We start from the raw sequence: 22861 nt of genomic DNA on the forward strand, positions 1-22861 counted from the left end.
AATTAAACAAATGCATTCTTCGCACAGAGTAGCTTCTGTATGTATGATTCTGGGAATACAGTTACAAAAAATATTAGCACTGCCTGCAAAAAAAAAGAAAAAACCAGGCATTTTACCTCCTGCACCCATGAACATACACACACATGCAGGCACTTGTGATAAGTTTATTTAGATTGCACCCACTTTTTGAGTTAAGCAAACCAGCCCACACATTTGGTCCCACGGTTTGGCCATTAGTGTGTGTGTGTGTGTGTGTGTGTGTGTGTGTGTGTGTGTTCACTGGAGTGAAACCAAGCCACTGGGAGCTTCATTCATTTCAGGCCTGGAGGGAGAGGAAGGCTGGAAAGCCCAGAACCTCACCCTCACACACACGCACGCACGCACGCACGCACGCACGCACGCACACACACACACACACACAGTCCCCCATGAGGTTAGCGGGATAAGCTGGTTTGAAGAAGGCATGTACTCTTCACTTCCTGTCAATGACAACATGGGCTGGTAGCCGCTATGCACCACTGAGTCTAAATCACTCTCTCTCTTTCTCTCTCTCACTCTCCTTGCTCTGGTCTGTACAGCTCCACCTGACATCCCCGTTTTCTATCTACTCTTGACCCATCTCCACTCTCAGTCTTTGCATCCCTCACTCCCCCCCAAAGCTTGTGTGTCTGTTCAGGGAAAGAGGCACTTTATTCTGTTAAATGATTCCATCTCTGCAACGGTTTGTCTATTAATCTAGATACATTACATGTGTTAAATATATATATTTTTAAATTCAGTTTGTACCCTTTCTGGGCATGTTCCGTTTCCATTGTCTCAGTATGTCAGGTGGTGCTATATACAGGCATGTGGGCCCTCTTAAATAGGTATGTTCTGTTAAACTGTGTTCTTTTGCCATGGGGCAGTTCATTCTAGGCTTGCATGGCATCGCTCAAACAGCGCCGTCGAAACTGTGAGCGAGTATAGTAAGATGGCCAGGTCCAAATATTACCCTTAAAATACAGTATGAGAGATGAAAACCTTGGCAAATCTTTTTTCTTGGTCAAATCTTTTTTTCCACTTTTTGTAAGAGCAGTGCCAAACCACTAGCAGAAAAAATTGGACTGAAAAGTAGATGGAAGACCAGTTTTGTTCTATGTATCGCATCCATTTCCCCCTGGCCCCCATCCTTCATTTCTTACTGGACTCTAATCACACAGGGGACTGTCATCCTCACTCTGCCTTTTATTCCTTCAGTCTCTCTTTTCCAAAATCTCATGTTTTTTCTCTGCCCATCAACCCCCCTATCCCTCCTCTGTCCCTTGGCCATTGGCGGATAAAACCCTAAAGAGATTCCAAGACAGCTGCCTTGGACACGTTTCATTTCAGCCTCGTACAGTGCTTACTGTAAGCTCGTTTAGGTGACATTTTTCATGGCTACTACTACTACAGTGAGAAGTTATTGAGAAAACTTCTCCAAACTATGAGAACCAAACTTGGATGACATATGCAGTAAAAGGGGTAATGTTTTCCATACAACAAGATTGCTTTCTCACCAGATATATAGCAATCGAATTTATTGATATTTTTTTCGATCTTGTACACCATTTGTAATGATGATAATGCTTCATTACGTTAAAATACATGAAATAGAATAATCCTGAAATTTGATACACCATCAATACTAAAAGGACTATTAAAAGAATCAACAGTTAATCTGAGTGTGTGTGATATATGTTATTACTGATGCAACATTTCTTTAAGAGCGAAGAGTCAAGATCTTAACAGCCAGAGGGAAAACATTGATGAGGAAAATTAAAAACTCGAGGAGGAGATAAAACGACAGCGGTTCCGACACAGCTTCCCTCTATGGTGCAGACTGCGTGCAGCTCTTCAGAGGAACTTTCACATAATATTTTATTAATCTTGCCGAGGTTCTTATCTGACTTATGATGAGTGACCAGGCAGGGCTGGGCTGTCTTACTCAAGGACACTTTGACAGGAAAGCCTTCTGGTACCAGGACTGTGTAGTCTGTGGGGGTTTACTGTCAGCTCAACAACATATGTGTGTGAGTTATGTGTGTCATCCATCTGTGGTTCTGCTGCACACACACACACACACACACACGCACACGCACACACACGCACACACACACACACACAGTTGTGAGTGGCTTGATGGACGGGCATTTAATGTCCACACACAAGCTAATAGATGTGCTTTCTCCGTGAGACTTTGAGAAATATATTCAGGCAGCATGCTCTAACGTGTTAACTGTGTGAGAATCAATAATGCATAAGGTGTCTAAATGGAAATAAACACACATAAGAAAAACAATGTGTGCACACCCACACAGGTCTAAGGGTCACTTAGAGTTTCAACCGAACAAAAACAGACTTAGACTAATGAATTGGCTGAGTTTCTGGCCCTTTCTTCTTTTAATTACAGACTCTTAAACATCTGCCAAACGGAGGTTCATCGAAACAACTTTTGGCTTTCTTCTGCCTGCCCCTGAAACTCTTCTTTTGTTCCCAGAATCAATTCATTTCTAAAGACAAGAGTGTTTTTTAATGTATTTGAATAGTGTTTTACATATAGTCTGCCTTTTTGTAGACAATGATCCTGCATATGCAGCAAAAGCAACCGATAATGGGATGTTCCTGACTGTCCAGGTCATTTAAATGACCTCAATCAATCAAAGCAAGGGGCCTCACTCGCTGAAGACCTGAAGGTAAAAACTAAACTAAATGTATAGCATACTGTACCTTAAAAGTTAACCTTTCCAACACATTTCTGTTCACTAAACCCACAGGGTTATTTTAATACTGTAAGAGTAAATTCCTTCATTGTTCATGTGATAAAGATGGGAACAACTTCAAACAAAAAGTCAGCACTTTGACCTTATAGTCAGCTTGCTTTAAAATCCAATATGCTGGAGTACAGAGGCGAGACACCAAAAGTTGACTCGTGGCCCTAATACTTTCTGACTGAACATTTAATCTGTTCTTTTTCTTCGTCTCAGTCTTCTAATTTCTCAACTTTCTCTACTCTGTCATTGTAGGTATGTTTCTAAAGTACTTCAGCACCGGCCTCCATGTCATTTGATTGCCGACCGGACATCCGTGCAATGTTACCTTCAATGTTACTGCTAAACGTATGGGATGGTTATTAAAAATATTTATCTATTCTAAAAAGGTCTCATGTATTTATATTAGAAAAATATGCGGTCAAGAGTCTAAAACTGAGAGCTAATTACTCCCTAACTACACAGGAGTATCACTCTGATTGGTAAGTGAATGTTAATGTTTTTACTGCGAACTGGAACTGTAAACTAAATTGCCCTTCTTGGGATAAATAAAGCTTTTTCTGATTCTGATTCTGATTAATTGTGCTTCAGTTGTATAGTGGCAGCAGTACAGTTTCTGCTGATGTAGTAATCAGAACTAACTAAAATCACATCCAATGCTCAACCTAAGCCCTTATTATTCAACAACTAAATGCATTATAAAATCATCACGCATGGCAGGTATCATAATATGCTGATGACACTCATGTTTATATGATCCCATAAGTTATTCCAAAACTACTCCAATGGTCATTTCTTGGTTATATTCTAAAAAAATAGCTCACTGACAGCTATACCTTATTTAAAAAGCTACTTCCCAACACAAACTTACAGAGATGCTTGATGTCCAGTGTTCACCCACCAGTACAGAGACTTCCCCAACTTTCCTTTGTCTTATCATTTAATATGAATTCTGTCACTGTCGTGAGGAAAAGCAGCATGATACGTTTGTTGAAGCAAAAGGGTTTATTTCAATAATAGCAAGGATCTCCGCGGAGGGTCACTAGTTCCAAACACACGTGAGTACGTTGCAAGGAGTGACGACGTTCCCTTAAAGTCATGACATATTTAAGGACATTTGCCTCCCAGGGGGGGGGGCTAAATTACAATACGTAGGAGAGAGGTAGACAGGTTCAAATATACATACTTAAGGAAGCTGGGTGGGGGAAGACGACTAACTTACATTACAAGAGGAGAGGGAGGCAGGTTGGGAGGCAGACAGGTTGAGATATACATTGATATTATAATCGTGGGGGGGGGGGGGGGGGGCAGGCTGACCAGAGAACAGCAAGAGGCTGTCTGTAAGAACAGTGTCCATTCAGATGTATAGTCAGGCTGGGCTAGTTTACCCCCACAGTCACCCACTGTATTGCCTTACATGCTTCTCCTTAAAATCAAATAATATGAATGATACCAGGCTGCCAGTATTCTTGGCATTGACTGTATGGTACTGTACTGAGAAATCTGAGTTCTGGCAATCAGCTCTCTGATGAAAAAGTTTTCAAAGTGATGTGAAACAATTAACTGAGCTCCAAAGAGGCCAAATCATTTGCGAATAACACAGGGGGAAAAAACATGATTTGATGTGGGAGAATAAACAGTCTGGATAGTCTTGACGAAATGTGTCAACCACAGCTCATTTGGAAACAAACCTACAGGGATACATGTATAGAGTCAGACAGAAATGTGCGGGACGTAGACAACTGACATATCTGCAACCTAATATAAGCCACTTTTGTAGTAAAGTACGCAGTGGTGATACACTTACATCTTCTATTTTTCAATCAGTTAACTTTCAATAAGTTAAAATGCTTTTACTTGAAATGTTTATGATGTTGTTCTGCGTCCCCAATGTGCAGGGATGTGTTTGGATGATAGATATACCGTCTTTGTCTCATAGAGCTTCACACAGCTCTGTGCTCCAGTCTGAATTTGTTCCCCTATAGGCTGTTTATAGGTGCAATACATCACAAGGCTTTCAATGGTAATCACCAATGATGCTGCAATCCCAACTCATTTGGGTCACTACTCTACAGCCCACGCCAGTTTGATGGAGCTATAGTCATTATGTCTTTGTGTGTGTGTGTGTGTGTGTGTGTGTGTGTATGTTTGTGTGCGCGTGTGTATGTTTGTGCGCACACGTGTGTGGAAAAGTATGCGTGTCTGTCTTACTCAGCAGTATCACTCCATTACAGGTGCAGGGTTTTTCACACAGACCCTCGTTCTTGTGTGCGTTTGTTTATGCATCAAGTGTGTCTTCATGTGTGCTTTTTTGTTGTTGTACAGTGCTATTTGCACAACTGCAAACACAGCACTCCAGTTCCCTAATACATAGAGCGGTCTCTCCTGACAAGTGCACTCAATCATGCAAATTTTTTACGAATGCAGCATTATTCAACTGGCGAGGACAAAACTGGGAGTTTACCTCCATAAGCTTTTGTGAAAGGTCAATGAGTTACCAGGGCACTTATATTTGAGTATCAGGTTAATTAGTTTAAACTTTTGAAGATGATGTAACCATTTTTACTTATTTGACCTGATCTTCAATGTTGAATAAACGGTTTCGTAGCTTATCAATAATGCCAAGGACCGCAGCTGTTGAGTATTTTACACCAGCAAATTGCCTAACACACAAAACAACAACTTTCTAGCTACACAAAAGTGTTATGTGCCAAATAGCTGGTGAAAAATGGTGCTAAGTGCCATGCTGCATTGTGAGACAAAGTTACAGACCCCATTTATTAATGTTCCAAAAAGTGATAATTAATCACTTTAAAAGTGGTAATTAATCACTTCTGTCACCCAACTTCATCATCTCCCTACAAATATGTGTACAGTATAATGGATGCACTGCTTATATAATGTTCTCTAATAAAATGTGAGACAACATATGGACAAATCACAGAAGTGCACTCAAAAGTCAAAGCAACGAGACCAGAATTATAACAGATTGAAATGGAACGCTAGATACATGTTTTTTGTGGATACAAGGTCAAGCCTCACTTCTACTGTTATGGTTTCACATTTTGGCTCCCTTGTCTGTCTTTGACTCTTTGAAATCATGGTACTTTATTAAAACAAGCAACAACAAAATAACTTAACATAGGGAGATTAGTGCAGTCTTATGGGTTCATGGATAGAACATGTTTCTATGGAGATTAATATGGCTAGGTGTGTGTGTGTGTGTGTGTGCGTGTGTGTCTTGTAGCTCTCCTTAAGGACTTTGCTCTATTAAAAGCCAGAAGTGCCACAAGAGAACAAACACTGTTAGGCACTCACTAAAGGAACGTACTGTAACACACACATACACAAGCCCACAGAACACACACTTTCTCCCCCAGAGCACTCAAAGTGATAGGTGTGCTTGGGAGTCAGTCTGCTTTATAAAGTGTGTAAAACCAAACACACATTTACCGCTGAGACCTTCTCATCTGCTCAATAAAGATGCAAGAGTTTCACATCGCAGGGTGACTATAAAGAGATTGAAATTATAGTACTTCAGTCTTCCTGTGGAGACCAAGCACTTGAATGCAACAAAAAAAACACGTTTGAAATGCATCTTGAGTATTATGTGCAGTGGTGTACACTTATAAAAGACTCCCCGAGCTTAACAATAATAGAGCTGCCATGCCCGCATGTTGTGGAAGAAAAGAAAAATTGTCGGCGATGACTTTTAAAACAGCATTGCAATGCAATGTAACCAGGTGTTAAGTACATTTATTCAAGTGCTATACTTAAGAATTTGTGCACATTGTCCAATATCAATGTTTTTTTTGTTTTTTTTTACTTTTATTTGAATGATTTTGCAATTTTTTACATTACAAAAAAAACAGAATAAGTAAACCCATACAATACACCCCCCCCCCACCACCTCCCTCACATAAACAGAAGTGAAATAAATAACTAAGACAAAATGATTAAGAAAATAAGCTGTAAATAAACAACAAACAAAACAAAGCTAAAACAAAAACAAAACAGCGACAAACCTTACACATTCTAATTCCCTATGTACGGCGGAGAATCTGTGGGGGTGGCCGGACAGCTCATATCTCAGCCTTTCGATGTGCAAAATGCCCACCAGTTCCCTGAGCCGATTATCGAACTAAGGGGCTAATACCAATGTTTTGATAGGTCTGATGTAGGGGTTAGAAGTTACAAGTTTCACAGATAATTTCCCTAATCAGCTTTTAAATAAACACTGCTGTGTCGATCACAATGTATTAACAGCCATATCTGTAGGTTAAAATAACTGATAGTGTGCGTGCTGTATAAAGATGGTACAGTGTCATCCTGTCTTTTCCTTTGCCTCCAATATCGACTTTTTTTTTCCTTTGTTCCTTTTTCTCTTTCATCTAAATGGTGTCCCACTTCAAAAGGTTGCCGTCATGATTACAGACTGAGGGGGGACATGGGTTGGGAGGGTAGAAAGAGGTAGTGTACGGTTCATAGACAGACACCAAGAGAAGGAGAGGGGCAGGAGGTCTAGTCAGAGGGCAGGGGTACACTGAGGGGTCAACATCTTCAAAGCAGCAAAGATCTTTTTCCTCCTAGTGCTGTGGTTAGCTGGGAACCAGTATGTAACATTGAGTCACCTTTCTCAGTGTTGGTGGTGTCTGCTGATACATCTTTATACTGTATTTGGCACACTATAATGGTGTAGTTGTTCTTGTACATACTGATCCATTTACCCCGCACTGCAGAATTGAAATACTTAAAACTGAATACATCCCAGTTCTGACATCTGAAGTTCATGAACTGAGAGCACACCAACAACTAAAGGTGGGATATACCTACTGGTTATGTCTGGAATTCAAAATTTGAGTTAAAAACATATAATCTATTACCACCCAACCATGATGTGGGTAAAGCAAATCTGATTTATTGTAATCCTAAATATATATGATCAGTATTGAGAGGTTTAAGGAAACACTGTCAAGTCATTACCCTGCCATGTATTTGAAATTACTTTGGAATAGGATTAGTGAGAGAGACGACGTACCACGAGAGGGTTTAAATATCCTGAGACTTGATCTTAACTCCTCCTGCGTAGAATTCTATAAAATAGAGCACCCACTTTATATCTACAGTATATTCCAACCTTGTTTAAAGCAGGGTGGGTGGGTGCAGTATATGTGTGGGTTTGGGTGTCACACGTACGCCCATACATTCTTATATAATAACATGTACATCAATGAACTGCGAAAGTTATCCAGAAAAATCCAACCAGGCTGCAAGATATAAATATACACGCATAAGGGATCCCATGTGCATGTACTGTATTTACACGTCATGAGAATGATATGTACATGAATACATGAATAGATATACAGTACACATTTGGAATGGAAACAGGGATGTTTATGCAGGAGTGAATCCATATGGTCTTTGTGTGGTTGAATTTAGGAGTTGGGAATATTTGGTGAACAAACTCATATACATGCACTCGATCAAATGCCTACAAGCTCAAATGTAACACATACACAACAATAATAGAGTGAACTATCCATAAGTCATGTCCCTTTCATCAAACAACACAGCTCTCTGTTTTATCATGTCTTTAGCCTTTCAAAAATAACTTGGCTGATTACAGTTGGGGAACAAACATCCTCAGTATTCTTCAAGTCAAGATGAATGTTGCGGTTGGAAATGTCACCAATAAACTTTTGTTAGAGGGTTGTTGTCCTAAGCCAAATAAAACGTCCATACCATTCTTTATTGGATCCATAGTCAAGTGGACACTTTAGTTGTATTCCCATTAAACCATCTCAGTAAAATTCAAAGTAATTGTCAACATAGGCTTTTTGTTACTGTTGTTTTGTTAGCACCTAACTTTAAAGCATCTATTATCATAATTGTGCAACTAAAGAGTGTATTACATGCATCTTAACTCGAAGCTAAAAACCAAGCAAATTCACATTGGAACAAGAGAAAAAATTAGTAAAACAGAAAAAAAATCTAGCTTGTGCCAAAGTAACAAGCACTGATTGAGTGAGCAAAAAAACGGAATAAAGTGATGGGAGCAATGACCATTTCAACACGCTCCAAGTTTTAATTACCAAATGATGAACAGCGATCAGGGCAGAGTTTCTCACTGTCCAGTGGGAGCGGACAGGCTCAGAATACAGAATGCGATGCAGACTACAGCAGATGACATTTCAGTCTCCACCGTTTCCCAAAGGGATTGTTAATACAAAACTAACAACACAAACAAATGGACACATTGTTCTGAAAGTGAAGATATGCAAAGGACAATCTTAATCTTCCAATTAAATGTCCTAACAATGTACCGCCGAATTGACGCAGAGGTCATTATATAGAGATGGAGAGGTCAAAATGAGTGTTAACCAGCGCTGGAGTGAGCGGGGCGGTGTGCGCTGCTAGTAGTTCAGGCGGGTTTTAATATGATAATTACTAAAGTGGGCTCTGAGTAGCAGCCAGAGGTGTAATCTCTAACATTGTGCCTGACACCCTAAAAAAAACCCTGAATAAATCAAGTTATTTCAGGTTCCAGATGAATGCAAAATTCTGACTACCTTTGTCACATTTTCCCAACCACCTTCACATTACACCAGTATCATTAGCATTATGCTTAAGTGTTAAGCTCCCCTCACATATTCTTGTTAGGAGGGGATTGACGGGAGTAAATGTCTTATGGTAAAACTGTAGTGGAAGGAACTGCCAAGGTCTTTCCTGCTGTAAAGCATTGACACAGTCATTTTCCCTTAGGTAACATTTTCATGGAGTAATGAGAGTCTTTCATCTTGCACTTGACTGACCATGGTAAGCACTGTGCGGCAGGCAGGCACTGTATGTATGGAGCCCAGAGTATGAAGTATGTGCGTACTGTAGCAGTTGAGGATGTCAAGAGGGTGCAATGCATCACAACACAGAGGGCAACTTCCAACGATTCTGATGTGATCAAACCGATACAAATTCTAGGGGGGGAAATTCCTATAATCCGTTTATTGTCAAAATATCCGACTGCACTTTCACATGAAAACTAAATATATGGTCAAATATCTATACATGTTGAAGGTTAATAAAACTATAACTTGTCGAGTAAAAGGGCATCATGTGGAGGAATAACACACATCGCCATTTACAGATATGGAATCAACGTTTAAACTTCATGGAGAATCAAATATTATTCATATTCCCTCCACAATTCAATTAACCCATTGATGACTATGGCAATCTAGGATGCATGTCCTTAATGCCTGAGGGTTTTCTGAAAAAATAGTACGAATTGTCAAGTCTACCAAAACCTTAATATCTAAGCTTGTGTAGCACATAGAAACATGAAATAAAATACATTTAAAAGTTAAGGTTCACAGGTTTTATTTAAACATGCTCCCTTAGCGCTTACAGACCAACAAATATTTCTAAAAATCGTCAAAATTCGATGAATTAGAAAATTATTAAATGTTGTTAATAAATAGATGCAATGTGTTGTGTGATTTTCGTCAGTAGTCTATAGTAGACCTTGATTCTGCGCACCAAACGCCACTAACTGTTCTGTCGCCGACATAGCTGGCGTATTTTTTTTATTATTTTGTTTTATTTTTTTGATTGACATGATTTTCGGCAAACCACACAACTTTTGGGTGGTCACGTGGTCTTAAAAAAATCAACAAAACCCACCTCATGTGTATTTGAACCAATGACAGTGCATTCTATGCTGGGAATGCCATGAAAATTAGATAAAGTAATAATGCTGCGCGACGCAGCATCAGGCAGGAGAGCCAATGTGGCATCGCGCAGCAGCCGTCATCAATGGGATAAGGGCAAAAATTGCACAGCAGGCTATATTATGTGGAATATAGACCAAAGCTAAGATAGACGGGACAAACACTTGAACATTAAATAAACTGCATTTCTATAGAAAACGTTTTAAATAAAGGCTCAATTGGGGACAATTTGTTTCTCTTTGTGAAATACAGTCCCTTAGCAGCTCGGGGGATCTGTAATTCACAAACCGATGGAAAATCTGCTGTCACAACATATCTCTGATGTATTATAAGTCTAAATGTCATTGTTGGTAATAATAATGACAAAATGTATAGTAAAATAATTATCTAGTCAAAAAAGTGAAACATGGAATATAACAGTAATTGTATTCCCCTGAATATAATGCAGGCTACCAGACCATCGTACTTCATTTCATTTGTACAGAAGGTCTGGCAGTGCTGTAATTGGCAAACGTTCACTCATGGAGGCGGGTGTCTGTTAAAGTTTAAAACTATTGGATCTGCCCAGTGCCACTCTGGATTAGCCAACCAATCGCATAACGTTTGGTCGTCACGTGTGTCATCATGAGCCGGCTTCTGGCAACTGAAACTGGAGCGCGACTTCGACGTCATCGTTCTCAGCCACTCGCTCTGTTCGCTGATTGGACCGGCTGTCGAATCTCCGGCAAAACTGGGAAATGGGCTGTACACCCAGACTGACTACTGAAGGGAAAATAAAATTTGGCCGGAAGTAGGCGGGTGGGCGGAGCCAGGCTATCTCACTCCTAGAACGTCAATACATTTGATAGTCACAATTCAGTGCAAAATATGTGAATATTGCGGAATTCCTTTTACAAGACAAAAAAAATCAGACGGGGGGTAAAAGAAACCAACCCATTTGATCATAATGCCTTTTAACAGGTTAGGGTTAGAGAGTAGTAAAAGTACATAAAAACCAAACACTATAAATACAATGACATAAGGGAATGTTACTTCAGCCTTAATGCAGTAAATCAATGCCACCTGTCTTAACACAGTAAAATAAAATGGCATATGTCAGTGCCTATAATGATAAACACACACAGCTTTCAAACATACACAGGGGCTTAATGTAAAAGTGTGGGGAAGGAAGAAAGATGATGGAGAGAGGGACAAATAAGAGAAAAAAAGATAGGAGGCACATCAGCAGGATAAAACACCCCGATAAATCACTGTAATGACAGAAAGCTGTAAAATAATTTATCCCATCCTATTGTTCCCCTGCTGTATCTCCCTCCACAGGTGGATTAAAACATTTGTGTGTGTGTGTGTGTGTGTGTGTGTGTGTGTGTGTGTGTGTGTGGATGTGTGCTTGTGTGTGTGTGTGTGTGTTTGAGAAAGTGTGTGATGATGAAGATGACCCTGGTACTGAGTAGTTGCATCGATGTATACAGTACCATAAGAAGTGTTCAGCCACACACACACACACACACATCATCCATGACACTACGACACACACTATCCCCTTGACATATGCTCACATACACACATGGCACATGGTAATTAGGGTCCCATGGGGGTGGCCGATCTCTGGGCTTGGGTGCCAAGGGCGCACATCCCTCGCAGAGACGCGGATAAATCAACTGTTAATAAGCCAGCAGCAAGCAAAGAGGCTCTATTTATGACCGCTCTCTCCACAAGGCCAAAGCCACCAGTCCAGCTGTGGTCACACGGTCACAAACACACACACACGGTCACACACATACACACACACGGTCACACACACACACACACACTTTATTGGACAGAAGATCCCCAGATACACATGCGAATATAACTTTACATCGAGGAAGAAAAAAAGCTTGTTCAATAATGTGATATATTCGGAGGGCGCTCGTGGTGTAGTGGTTAGTGCGTCCCCCCTAGACGCTCAGGCCCTGCAGCAGACCCGGGTTCGAATCCAACTTGGGTTGGTTTTCTGCACGGCCTCCCCTCTTTGCCCCATTTCAACTCTGTCTCTCCAAATCTGTCTAATAAAAGTGAAAAATAAGATAATCTTTGCAAATAAAAATAAGACACACACACACACACACAGTGGATTTCAGCCATCTCAGGCAGATCCACCATGAGGGTAGCCAGAGCTAAGCACAGCAGCACAGTACCGAACAGTATTGATTCCTCCACAGAGAGTCACCTTCCCCTCTCACCCCACCCGGGCCGGTGCCTCAGGGTTCCCCGGTCATTCCACTCGGCCAATTTGTATGGCTGTTGTTGTTATTAGTGTTTTCTCCGGCACAGCACTTTGGTCTCGGGGCACGGACAGGCCGCTTTATGATGCCGCGCCTAATAAAAATCATTGTGCTTTTCCCAGGCTAGTAATTAAGTGTGGGGCTAATTTGTCATAGTTAGTTAGAAGCATGCCGGGAGAGGGCTGCCTGCTATGGGGGAACGGTGGGTGAGAAGGCCAGGAGTTTTATACACACCACTCATTTATAGCCACTGTCGGCCCGCATAATTACACATGGTGCTGTCTCGGGCCATGGAAGAAGGCCATCGCTGATCAAAGCGGGCCAGAGGTTTTCCTGCGCTGAATCTCACTGAAACTGATTACGTTTTGATGTTTATTGGTGATGACAGCCAGTGACAATATTAATTTATTTCAAAACCAAGATCCTCTGGCAGATTATTTATTTAATTACTTTCAATATGACCATTTGTATTTAAAAAAGATTTCCCCCTTTTGCGTGGGTAAATACATACAAAATACAGTTGCCTGACTGACATCTTGAGGCATATATGTGTGAATGTGTGTTCCAAAATGTTTCTGAGTCCGCCCCTAATTTAGAGACATGGATTAGATTTAGCATTCAGCTGGTTTACTTTTTACAGACATTATAGTAAAAACAGCGGAAGCCTAGAAAGGGAAACAATCACGGCTCATATAACTGAGAAGTTAATCATTTCGGCTTGGAGTTACTGTGGGCTTAGAAAAATGGGAGCTTTGCTGTAGACGCATTTGTTGTGCAAGAGCTCATGAAAGGAAAAAAACAACCACAACAACGAGCGGTAATTAAGGAGGGCAGGGATAAAGGTTTTGTAGTGAAGCGTTAGTCAAACGTTCCAACTTTATTTCATACTATTTTCTCAACACAAAATATGGTGTAACTGAACGTGACTGCGCACGTCATAATAACAGAATCTACTATTTCTAACAGAGTCAGAGTTATGAATTAAAATCCATTGATTGATGCCATCCATCAATCACTCAAATAACTTGACTACAGTGATCTACAATGGTAGATAATGCAATGGCACAACATATTTTTTCTTGACACGACCCTTCAACACTACAGACAAATGCACAATGAGCCAAAAATCATGCATATGGTCTGCTGTAATGGGTAACACAGCTGAGCCTTCTGCACCGTCATCTTCAGGTTCACAATCAAATTCTATTTTTTTTTCATCTTTCATTACTGCGGCCTATCCTACACACCATTAACTCCAAACTCTGTGTTTGTGTGTGTGTGTGTGTGTGTGTGTGTGTGTGTGTGCACACGGTGTAGTAAGCCTGCATGCACGATAAGCACATTCTCAAATCAATTTAACTTCTGAAGAAGTCTAAGATTATGCATTGCGGTGGAATATCTGTGTGGTTTGCACCTTTGACTCTGGGGGTAAAGTATGGACGACAGATGACAATGATATGAACACTGCTGGTTAAAAGCCAAGGTGATCAGTGCCGTGGAAAATGAAATACTCATCAATATAAGGCACTGACATTGCACCAGTTATGCCCAGGTTTGATTGTGTGCTTTCAGTTCAGTTCAGTTCAGTTTCTTTGTCATTCAAACATATTAAAAACATGAACGAACGAAATGTGTTACCCAGGTCCATCAGTGTACAGCATAAAGAATATCACAGAATAAACAGCAATTATTCAGTATAATAGCTTACCTATGCTAATACTTAAATAAATAATTATGATAATTACAATAAATAGTTAAAAATTAGCTATAGTAATCACTTAACGTACCCCTTAACCGTTTCCAATTGACATGCAGCTAAGCGCACTCTCACATAACTGGCATAGTGTGGGTGTATACTTTTTTTCCGCATCTGCCTTCAAGAGACTGAGACAAATGAAAATCATGTGGACACTCGCTGGCAGTCAGTGCCAAGTCAGTGAGCCGGCTCCTCCCATGTTGTTCCATATCATCACGCACATGCTGGAGATGGTTAGTTTTATCCACTGGCTTTTCATCTACAAAAGAGCGTCTGATTAGTCTCTCAACTCGCTGAGAGAATGTTCTGATGCGTCGCCCCACTACTGAGAGCGCGATCCGTCTTTGATTGCTTTCAGTGACATACACAATTACCCAGCTGCTTCCTGTGATTAAAGCGCCTCTCCTGCTTCTAGGCCATTTCCTCCTCCTCCTCCTCTTCCTCCTCCTCTTCTCTCTCCTCCACCTGTCCACCCCCTCTCGCCACTCATTTCTAAGATTGCATTATGAAATCAAGCTATTACTTCTGAAATACCCCCTGTCCATAAGCAGCATTTTTCTTTTTTTTATACTAGCCAACAACTAAATGCGACCACACATGTACATCGACATGCACCCACACAGACGCAGTTGCACAGAAACACGTGTTACGTATTGTCTGACACGTCGGCTTCCAATGGGTATTGGACAGAATTGACATAATTCTAATAAACTTGTATAGCAAACACAAACACACACGCATACACACTGTCAAAACAAAGTAAACAACTTGAAAACAACTATGAAAAGACATCTGCATTAAGTATAAATAACATTATGATCCTACAGTGCATGCTGTTAGTTGCTACCCCATGTACTTACGTTTCCGTAATGAGTACATTGCAGGGTAAATAAATGAAGTGAATTAAAGTTGTTGGAGTGGTCACTGAAATTATTTTGATCTCTAACAATAATCACATTACGGCAAATAATTTAATAAGTTTTAGTTTTTTACAGTGCGCACACACACACACACACACACACACACACACACACACACACACACACACACACACACACACACACACACACACACACACACACACACACACACACACACACACACACACACACACACACACACACACACACACACACACACACACACACACACACACACACACACACACACACACACACACACACACACACACACAGATGTCCCTGTGCGTCTGCACTCTCATCCTCTGCCCACATTCCTTGTCGGCTAATTTGCCCTCTCTTTCATTCCGCCACCCCCTCCTTTGCTCTTTCAAAACCTCTTCTCGTTCAATCACCCTCTCATACTCTGCTGCTTCTCACTTTCTATCTGCTTTCACCCTCTTCTTTATCTCTCTGTCACTTCATCTGTCTCTGTCCCACTCGCCACATTCATAACACCCATCTCTCTCTCTCTCTGTTCTTCCCCTGTCTCTCTCTATCCCTCTCTATTTACCTCACAGGCTTACTCCCTCATTTCACTTCTTCCTGGTTCACTTAACCTTCCACATCCTCATCCAGCTGTCATTTGCCGTCCAGCTGCCTCTGGCTCTTTCCTCTCTTTCTCCTGACACAGTCACTTTCTTTGGGAAGACACCCAGGGTTCCCCTTGAGCGAGGCAGTACTTTGGCAATTGCTCCTTTTGTCTTGTGATTAGCAGAATACCGATGTTGGAAGAAGTATTCTCATTAAAAGTGAATGGTTCGGTTAAAAAGGTTTATTTAGTTTAAGGAGTAGGATACTTTTTTTCAACGCATAAAAGGTACGTTTCATTCACCATTCAGTGTATCAGAACAATTTACAATCGGAACATCTGGAGATACATGATTTTTAACCAATAGGAAGTGTATGAAAAATGAATAACGCTGACAGAGAAATGTAGTGGAGTCAAAATGTAAATACGTGTCACTAAGATGTAGTGAAATAAAGGTATGTAGAAGTCAGATAGAATAAAATAAATAATAAATAAAAGTACTCGAAGCACTCAATATAAATGTTAGTAAATGCGTCAATCTCACCCAAAGTGCTGAAGTGCGTTTTAAAATAAGTTGTGTTGTCTTCTATTTTTCAATGCCTTCAGAGTTTCTAGTAGCAGATGTGAACCTCCGTGTTCTAAAGCTGACTGTAAATATAGAAATCAGCCAGATCACGGCAGTGCCACGTTCCTGGTGCCGGCGCGTCGAGAACTGCAAATGCACCCATAATTTCCCCTGGCTCTTATTCTCTTCCTCTAAATATGAGGAGATTTACCCCAGGCCAAGACACTCCCCTGCTGTTAATCCGTGTGCTTTCAAATTCTCCACAAGAGTCAGTGCATGTGCGTACGAGCGTGCACGTGTGTGTGTGTGTGTGTGTGTGTGTGTGTGATATAGATTGATGCTTGTGTGTACATACATCAGATGAGCCTCACTGTGTGAATCACAAAATATTGAAAAGGTTATAGCTGACAGGAAATTATCACAGGCCTTAGATTTTCTTCGCCACTCATGCATGTTTAAAGCACTGTTGTGTGTGTGTGTGTGTGTGTGTGTGTGTGTGTGTATTCCCAAAGCAGTCCATCACAGGCACAACAAATCATATACTAACCTCAGTGGCACAAAGCATTTATAAAGGCCATCTGCATTTTAATGACAAAGTCTAATTTAGCCACGGCTAGCTTACGTTGCAACAGGAGACTCTTGATATTCCTCACAACACACACAGAAATTCACATGGCTGTCCAATTTTCTGCTGATGGCAACACTATGCTAATGGTGGAAGGATTTTCTGTGCACCTTTTCTAAACAAGCCCATCACAAAGAGGTTTTGGTGGAGGCTTTCAAGGGCATGCATACTGTATGTGCCAAAGTATTCTGATGTGTGCATATCACTGCAGCAATCAAGTATTGCTATTTTGAGAACAGTTGCATGGTTATCTTTGTGGTTGAGTGAACATGCTGACCTTATGCACATTTAAACCTTGATCAAAAACCACTGCAGTTTTTACTCAGCTGACAATGTGACAACAGGTAATCTCTGTGTAGAACAACAAGCCTGGATGGCAGACCCAGGGGCCTATTGCATAAAAGTGGAATAAAGATATCCAGGATGATTGATAAAGCCAGCCTTGACAAAGTCTAGCCTGGGCACTTTGGATTAGTCAGTTGCATAAACACCAATCCAGGATGTAAAGGGGCTGCTTTGTCAAGCCAGGTGTAAGTCATTCTGTTAAGTGCCAGCCCACAGCTTTCAGAAGTAGACCCAGAGATCGAACACAGATTTACTGATGGAAAAATGGAAAAGACGGCCCATTTTCCCACAATGCCTTGCTAGTTTAAACCGTAAGTGAAGGGGCAGTTCATTTCATACAGGAGATGTATTCTCTGCCAACTGTTCTTGATGTCCCTGCATTGTTTTATGATAAAATAGTTGACAGTGAGCAGTCTGCAGGTGCATCTAAAGAATTTAATATCATGGAAAGTCCATTCAAAAAGTGAAACTTTCATAGATTCATTACACAAAGTGAAATATGTCAGGCCTTTTATTGGATGATTGGTTGATCATGGAATAAAAAATCCAGTATCTCAAAATATTAGAATGTTGCATACAACCAATCAGAAATGTTGACCTTCTGAAAAGTATGTTTATTCTAGATTAATTTCACTTAATGTGTAATGAATCTAGAACATATTTAAGTTTCACTTTTTGAATTAAATTACAGAAAAAAGGAAACTTTCATTGATATTTTATTTTGTTTTAGATGTACCTCGATATAGTTATAAGTACAAAGTGAATTTATTTGACCCACATTTGCAACGTCATCTACCATCGATAATCAATTGTATAAATATAGCCTCCAATATGAACAGACTATCACATAAATTATTATAATTTATATAATTTCATCTTAATGTAATTATAATTAAGTTAATTATAAATGGTTCAGGTTAAATAATAAAAAAGAAGAACTATTTAACTAAATGACAATTCAGTCTTTTATATGGTACTTTAAAACAGGTTATTGAAACTTAAGCATTACACAGAAGATCATGGAATAACTGTTAAACACCTTCAGATCGGAGTGACAGCTGACTGAGCCAATCAGGCAACAGAATAAGGTTATCCTTTACGTTTAGCCTGGTCGGGACCAGGCTAAACGTAAAGGATAAATCTCCAGGGTAATTTATGTCCCTCCGCTTTTATGCAACCGGATCATGGCTAACGCAAGCCAGGATAACCGAAAAATCCTAGGTTAATCCCTTATCCTAGTTTTATGCAATAGGCCCCAGATCTCCCTGTGTCATGTTGTGGCTGCTGTTAGTCAGAGTTTGCAGGGCTGCAAAATATTATGTAAAAAAAAAAAAATTACAAAATAAATGCAGTGCTTCCATTTGCAGGATAAACAAAGGTGACACTGGGTTTCAAAGTGATTTGTTGAGCAGAGTCTAGTATTCACTGTTACAATAACCGTGTACTACAACCGACAGACACATCTGTTATGCAGTGTAAAGGTACGTACTACGTACACACGGCAAGCGATGCATGCCGTTGCTGTACATATGTGTGTATTTGCGAGCGGGGTGTCTCCATGCTGCCGGGACTGGTTAAACAGTGTACTGATGCAAATCTTTTTTGTAAGTAGTTGCTGTTTATTTGTGCGTCTTTGCCAGCTACATCTGTCTTTTGGCACAGCTTGACCATGTTGTTGTTGTACCTTCAGGCACACAGTGCACAGTTGTGCCTGGTCTGATCTCCGCCATGGTTGATTAGTGGAAATAAAATAGCAGGAGGACATCTACGCGCGTTAGTAGAGTCACAGACGATGGAAACAAATGACCCAAAAATGATCAAGAAGCACGTCACTAGCGTTACGCACGACAACCATCGCGGCCATCGCTTGCAGTGTGTACGTACCTTAAGTTGTGGAAATAAAGCAGTTTAGGTGATAGGATGGGTCAGTGGTCGTTATTAGTCATGCAATGACAGGAAGAAGACTATACATTATTGAAGTGTTAAAAACACTTTTTTCCCACTAAATTTCTGTTTGATTCATTTTCCAAAGTGGAGGATTTCTAACCAGCAATTGCACAGCAACAAGTCATCTTCTCTAAAGTGAAGGCACATCAGGCCCAAGGACCAAGATAGTTTTGCTGACCTAACATTGGCACTTTCTGGTTGTGGTGTAGGATTCATTTTTCCAATTAAAAATCAACTAAATAATTTTTTTTTATCTGTAAATAAGTTTTTTTACTAATCTAAAAAGCAACAATTTATTTTTTCAAGGTCTAATTTATAATTTGCAGGATAAATCACTTTCAAGAAGCTCCTGCATTCATCACATAACAAAAAGAAACATGAGGTAAAGTTTAATAGCTAATGCAGTTTGAAAGATATACTGGCGTAATCCGTAAATAATTGTATGCAAAGCTTTACAGAGACTTTGTTTTGTTTTGTTTCTGTTTTGTCCTTGCCGTACACCATTGTTTGTTTGTAATGATTTTATTTGAATTGTGTGCTCCATGCCATGTGCTATGGCCTTGAGCCGTAATAAATAAATGAATGAAATGAAAGAAAAAAGGAATAATATTACAAAATACTTACAACGATTTTCTAACTTCTAGTAATTGATACTGTGTGGGCTTTTTTTGTAGATGAATTATCTTACTCCATATCCAACTGAAACAGCAGGTCTTAAACATTTTAATCTCCACCTTTCTCACGGATCCTTAGAAATTAGCGTCTAGTTGAGGTGTAAAAATATGATGTTACACTGTATGGTGAGTAAAACACCAATCCTGAACAAGGGTGCAAATGTGAAGCATCTGTCTGGTATTTCATAGAGTTCTACCTAACCTAAAAATCATTTGAACCAACGCAAAACATACTGCTTTTCTGCAGCTCACAATTATCTCAGCAGTAAGCGTTTAATGGTTTGTACAGTTAGGGCAAGCCTCGAGGGGAAATCATTTCAGTCACCACTCACACTGCTTCAAGTAAGCTACACTTAGTCGCAATACTTTAGAGATTCTGTGGCAATGTTTAAGGATGTAATGGTTCCAACACCTTGCAGTCAGTTTGACAAAAGCAAAGAAGGCGAAGGGTTCATCAGGTTTAACTCGAGCACTACGTAGCAGTGTAGTCACAGCTCAAAATATTTGCTCATTGACTTGCTAGAACTAATAACATGCTACCTGCAGTGATAAACATGAACATTCACTCTTATACTTTAGTATACACAACAGTGTTATTACTTTGCTTGGGGAGTTTCTGCTACTTTATACTTCCATGTCACCACATAAAAAGGAAGATTGTTTCTTTACTCCACTATTTTAAATTTGACATCTTTAGTTGCTACTTAGTCAGATTAAGAATTTACAGCCAAAACACAAGTTTATAAAATACGAAGCAGTGTTTTGCTATCAACCAAACCAGTAATGTCGTAAGTATGTAAAATTGACTACACATTGATAAATTACAACATTAAGTAATTATCTATAATTAAAAAAATATATATTACATATAACTTGTAATACTTAAGTACATGTGTGCATTTTGCTGAGAACACTGTAATTTGAATTTCGATTAAGTTTTTTTTTATTATGTTTTAAATCAAGGTAGTTTTACATTTACTTTAAGTAAATGATCCGCAACCATCAGTGGCCACTTGTCACAAAAAGCAAAGATTTTACTGTGAAATATTCACACATAATTTGAAATACAAACCAGAGTCATCAGCATGCAGGCTGGGTTGTGCCCTGTACAATTATAGCCTACAAACATCCAGCCATGCAATCAATAACCTCCATTAACTAGCACATACAGTATATGACACTGACCAATGGCTCGCAGAACAAACTATTCTATCAAGGTGATAGTGGTCAAATACATCATCAGGCTAGTTATTACTGGCTGATGGCCAGGAATCTGCCTCTTCCCCTTGAGCATTTTAAAACGCTACAGCTGGGTATATTAGTGATGAAATGGGTCTTGTGTACAGCTCAGGGACCTATGTGCTAAACTTGGCATCCTAATGAAATAAAAAGGCTGCGTGTAACATTGAGTTACCTGTAAAGGCTAGAGCTTGTCCCCAGTGACATAGAATAATGCATTTAATGTGTTTTGGCTGTATGAGAAAAATATATTTGTCCCAGACTCCCAAAGCAGCACAAGGATGGAAGGAAGAGAGAAAGAAGGGAGGAGTAAAGTAGAAGAAAAAACAAACATGTTTGGAGACAGGAGACAGGGAAAGAGAAGGAAAACAAACAAACAGTTGAACAAAAAAAGGGAAAGTAAATAGTCATGGGAGGACAGAAGAGGGAGGAGGGAGAAAATAGAAAACACTGTGTTTGCAAATCACAAATTAAAAGCATAAGCGTTCCACACACCAACCCATCTCCCAGAGGAAATATAGGCCTTTCAGCATAAAAACATTATTTGGAGCGAGTGGATAGGTAGAGGCAACTGTCTACCTTGGCCACCAGCCATCATTTACAGCAGCAGTTAAAGGTGCTGTAAGCGGAATGGTTCTTTTAGCTAACTTCCTGTCAGTTACTGCAGTTAGCAGTCCCCTCGCTCGTCCCTACGTCACCACATTAATGCACTGCGGTCTTCAAGCAGCAAGTTATCTAGCATCATCTCAGATCCATAAGTGTGATAAAACATGATAAAAACCATCAAAACAGACATTGGGAAGGATTTTTACCTGCTCCGCCATTGTAGGCGCATACACATTCACCCATCTTTTGCTCTGGCGTGCACCGGCAGTGAGACCATGGAGTGTATATACTATATATGAGTGAGACGAGTGTCGGTTTGTAGTGTTCTCTCTTCTGATAGGATAAACATTTCGGGATACTCCAATACGTTTATTTGCCGATTACATGCAAAGCAGCTGACTGAGAGATTGGCTTTATGAAACGCGCACATCATGTAAGTGATCACTGTATGAATAAAGAGCGATTTTACACTTATATTAACATAAATAAACCGCTTACTTCACCTTTAAGGATACAAAAGAAAAACATTATGATGTCATTCTGTTAACTCTCGACCAACTGCATCAAAGATCATACAGTGACATTAATGATTGTGTACTTAACACATTACAGAAACTTTAAATTTGAAAAAGCACTCAAAGCCAGTCTCTCCTATCTAATAAACACATTTTAGCAGATATTTGGAACTGTTCATCATCTGCATGGATCCAAACTGTGCAGTGAAAGACATGAAAGACACATGATCACATGTGGAAAATTCCACAGGAATCAGGCTCATGACCAAATACGTACTGTTTTCTTTTTTGTTTTTTTAATTTAACAAGTTTTTCTAT

General features: G+C 39.9%; 1 protein-coding gene across 1 annotated transcript in view; it reads right to left on the reverse strand.

Annotated features, from left to right (window-relative positions):
- Nucleotides 1–22861, reverse strand: part of LOC307259003 (ephrin type-A receptor 6-like) — a gene marked incomplete at both ends in the record, with an annotated part of 157188 nt that overhangs the window by 50948 nt on the left and 83379 nt on the right. The window lies entirely within an intron of this gene.

Source organism: Ammodytes marinus (assembly GCF_949987685.1).
Source record: "Ammodytes marinus genome assembly, chromosome: 12".
Taxonomy (NCBI): Eukaryota; Metazoa; Chordata; class Actinopteri; order Uranoscopiformes; family Ammodytidae; genus Ammodytes; species Ammodytes marinus.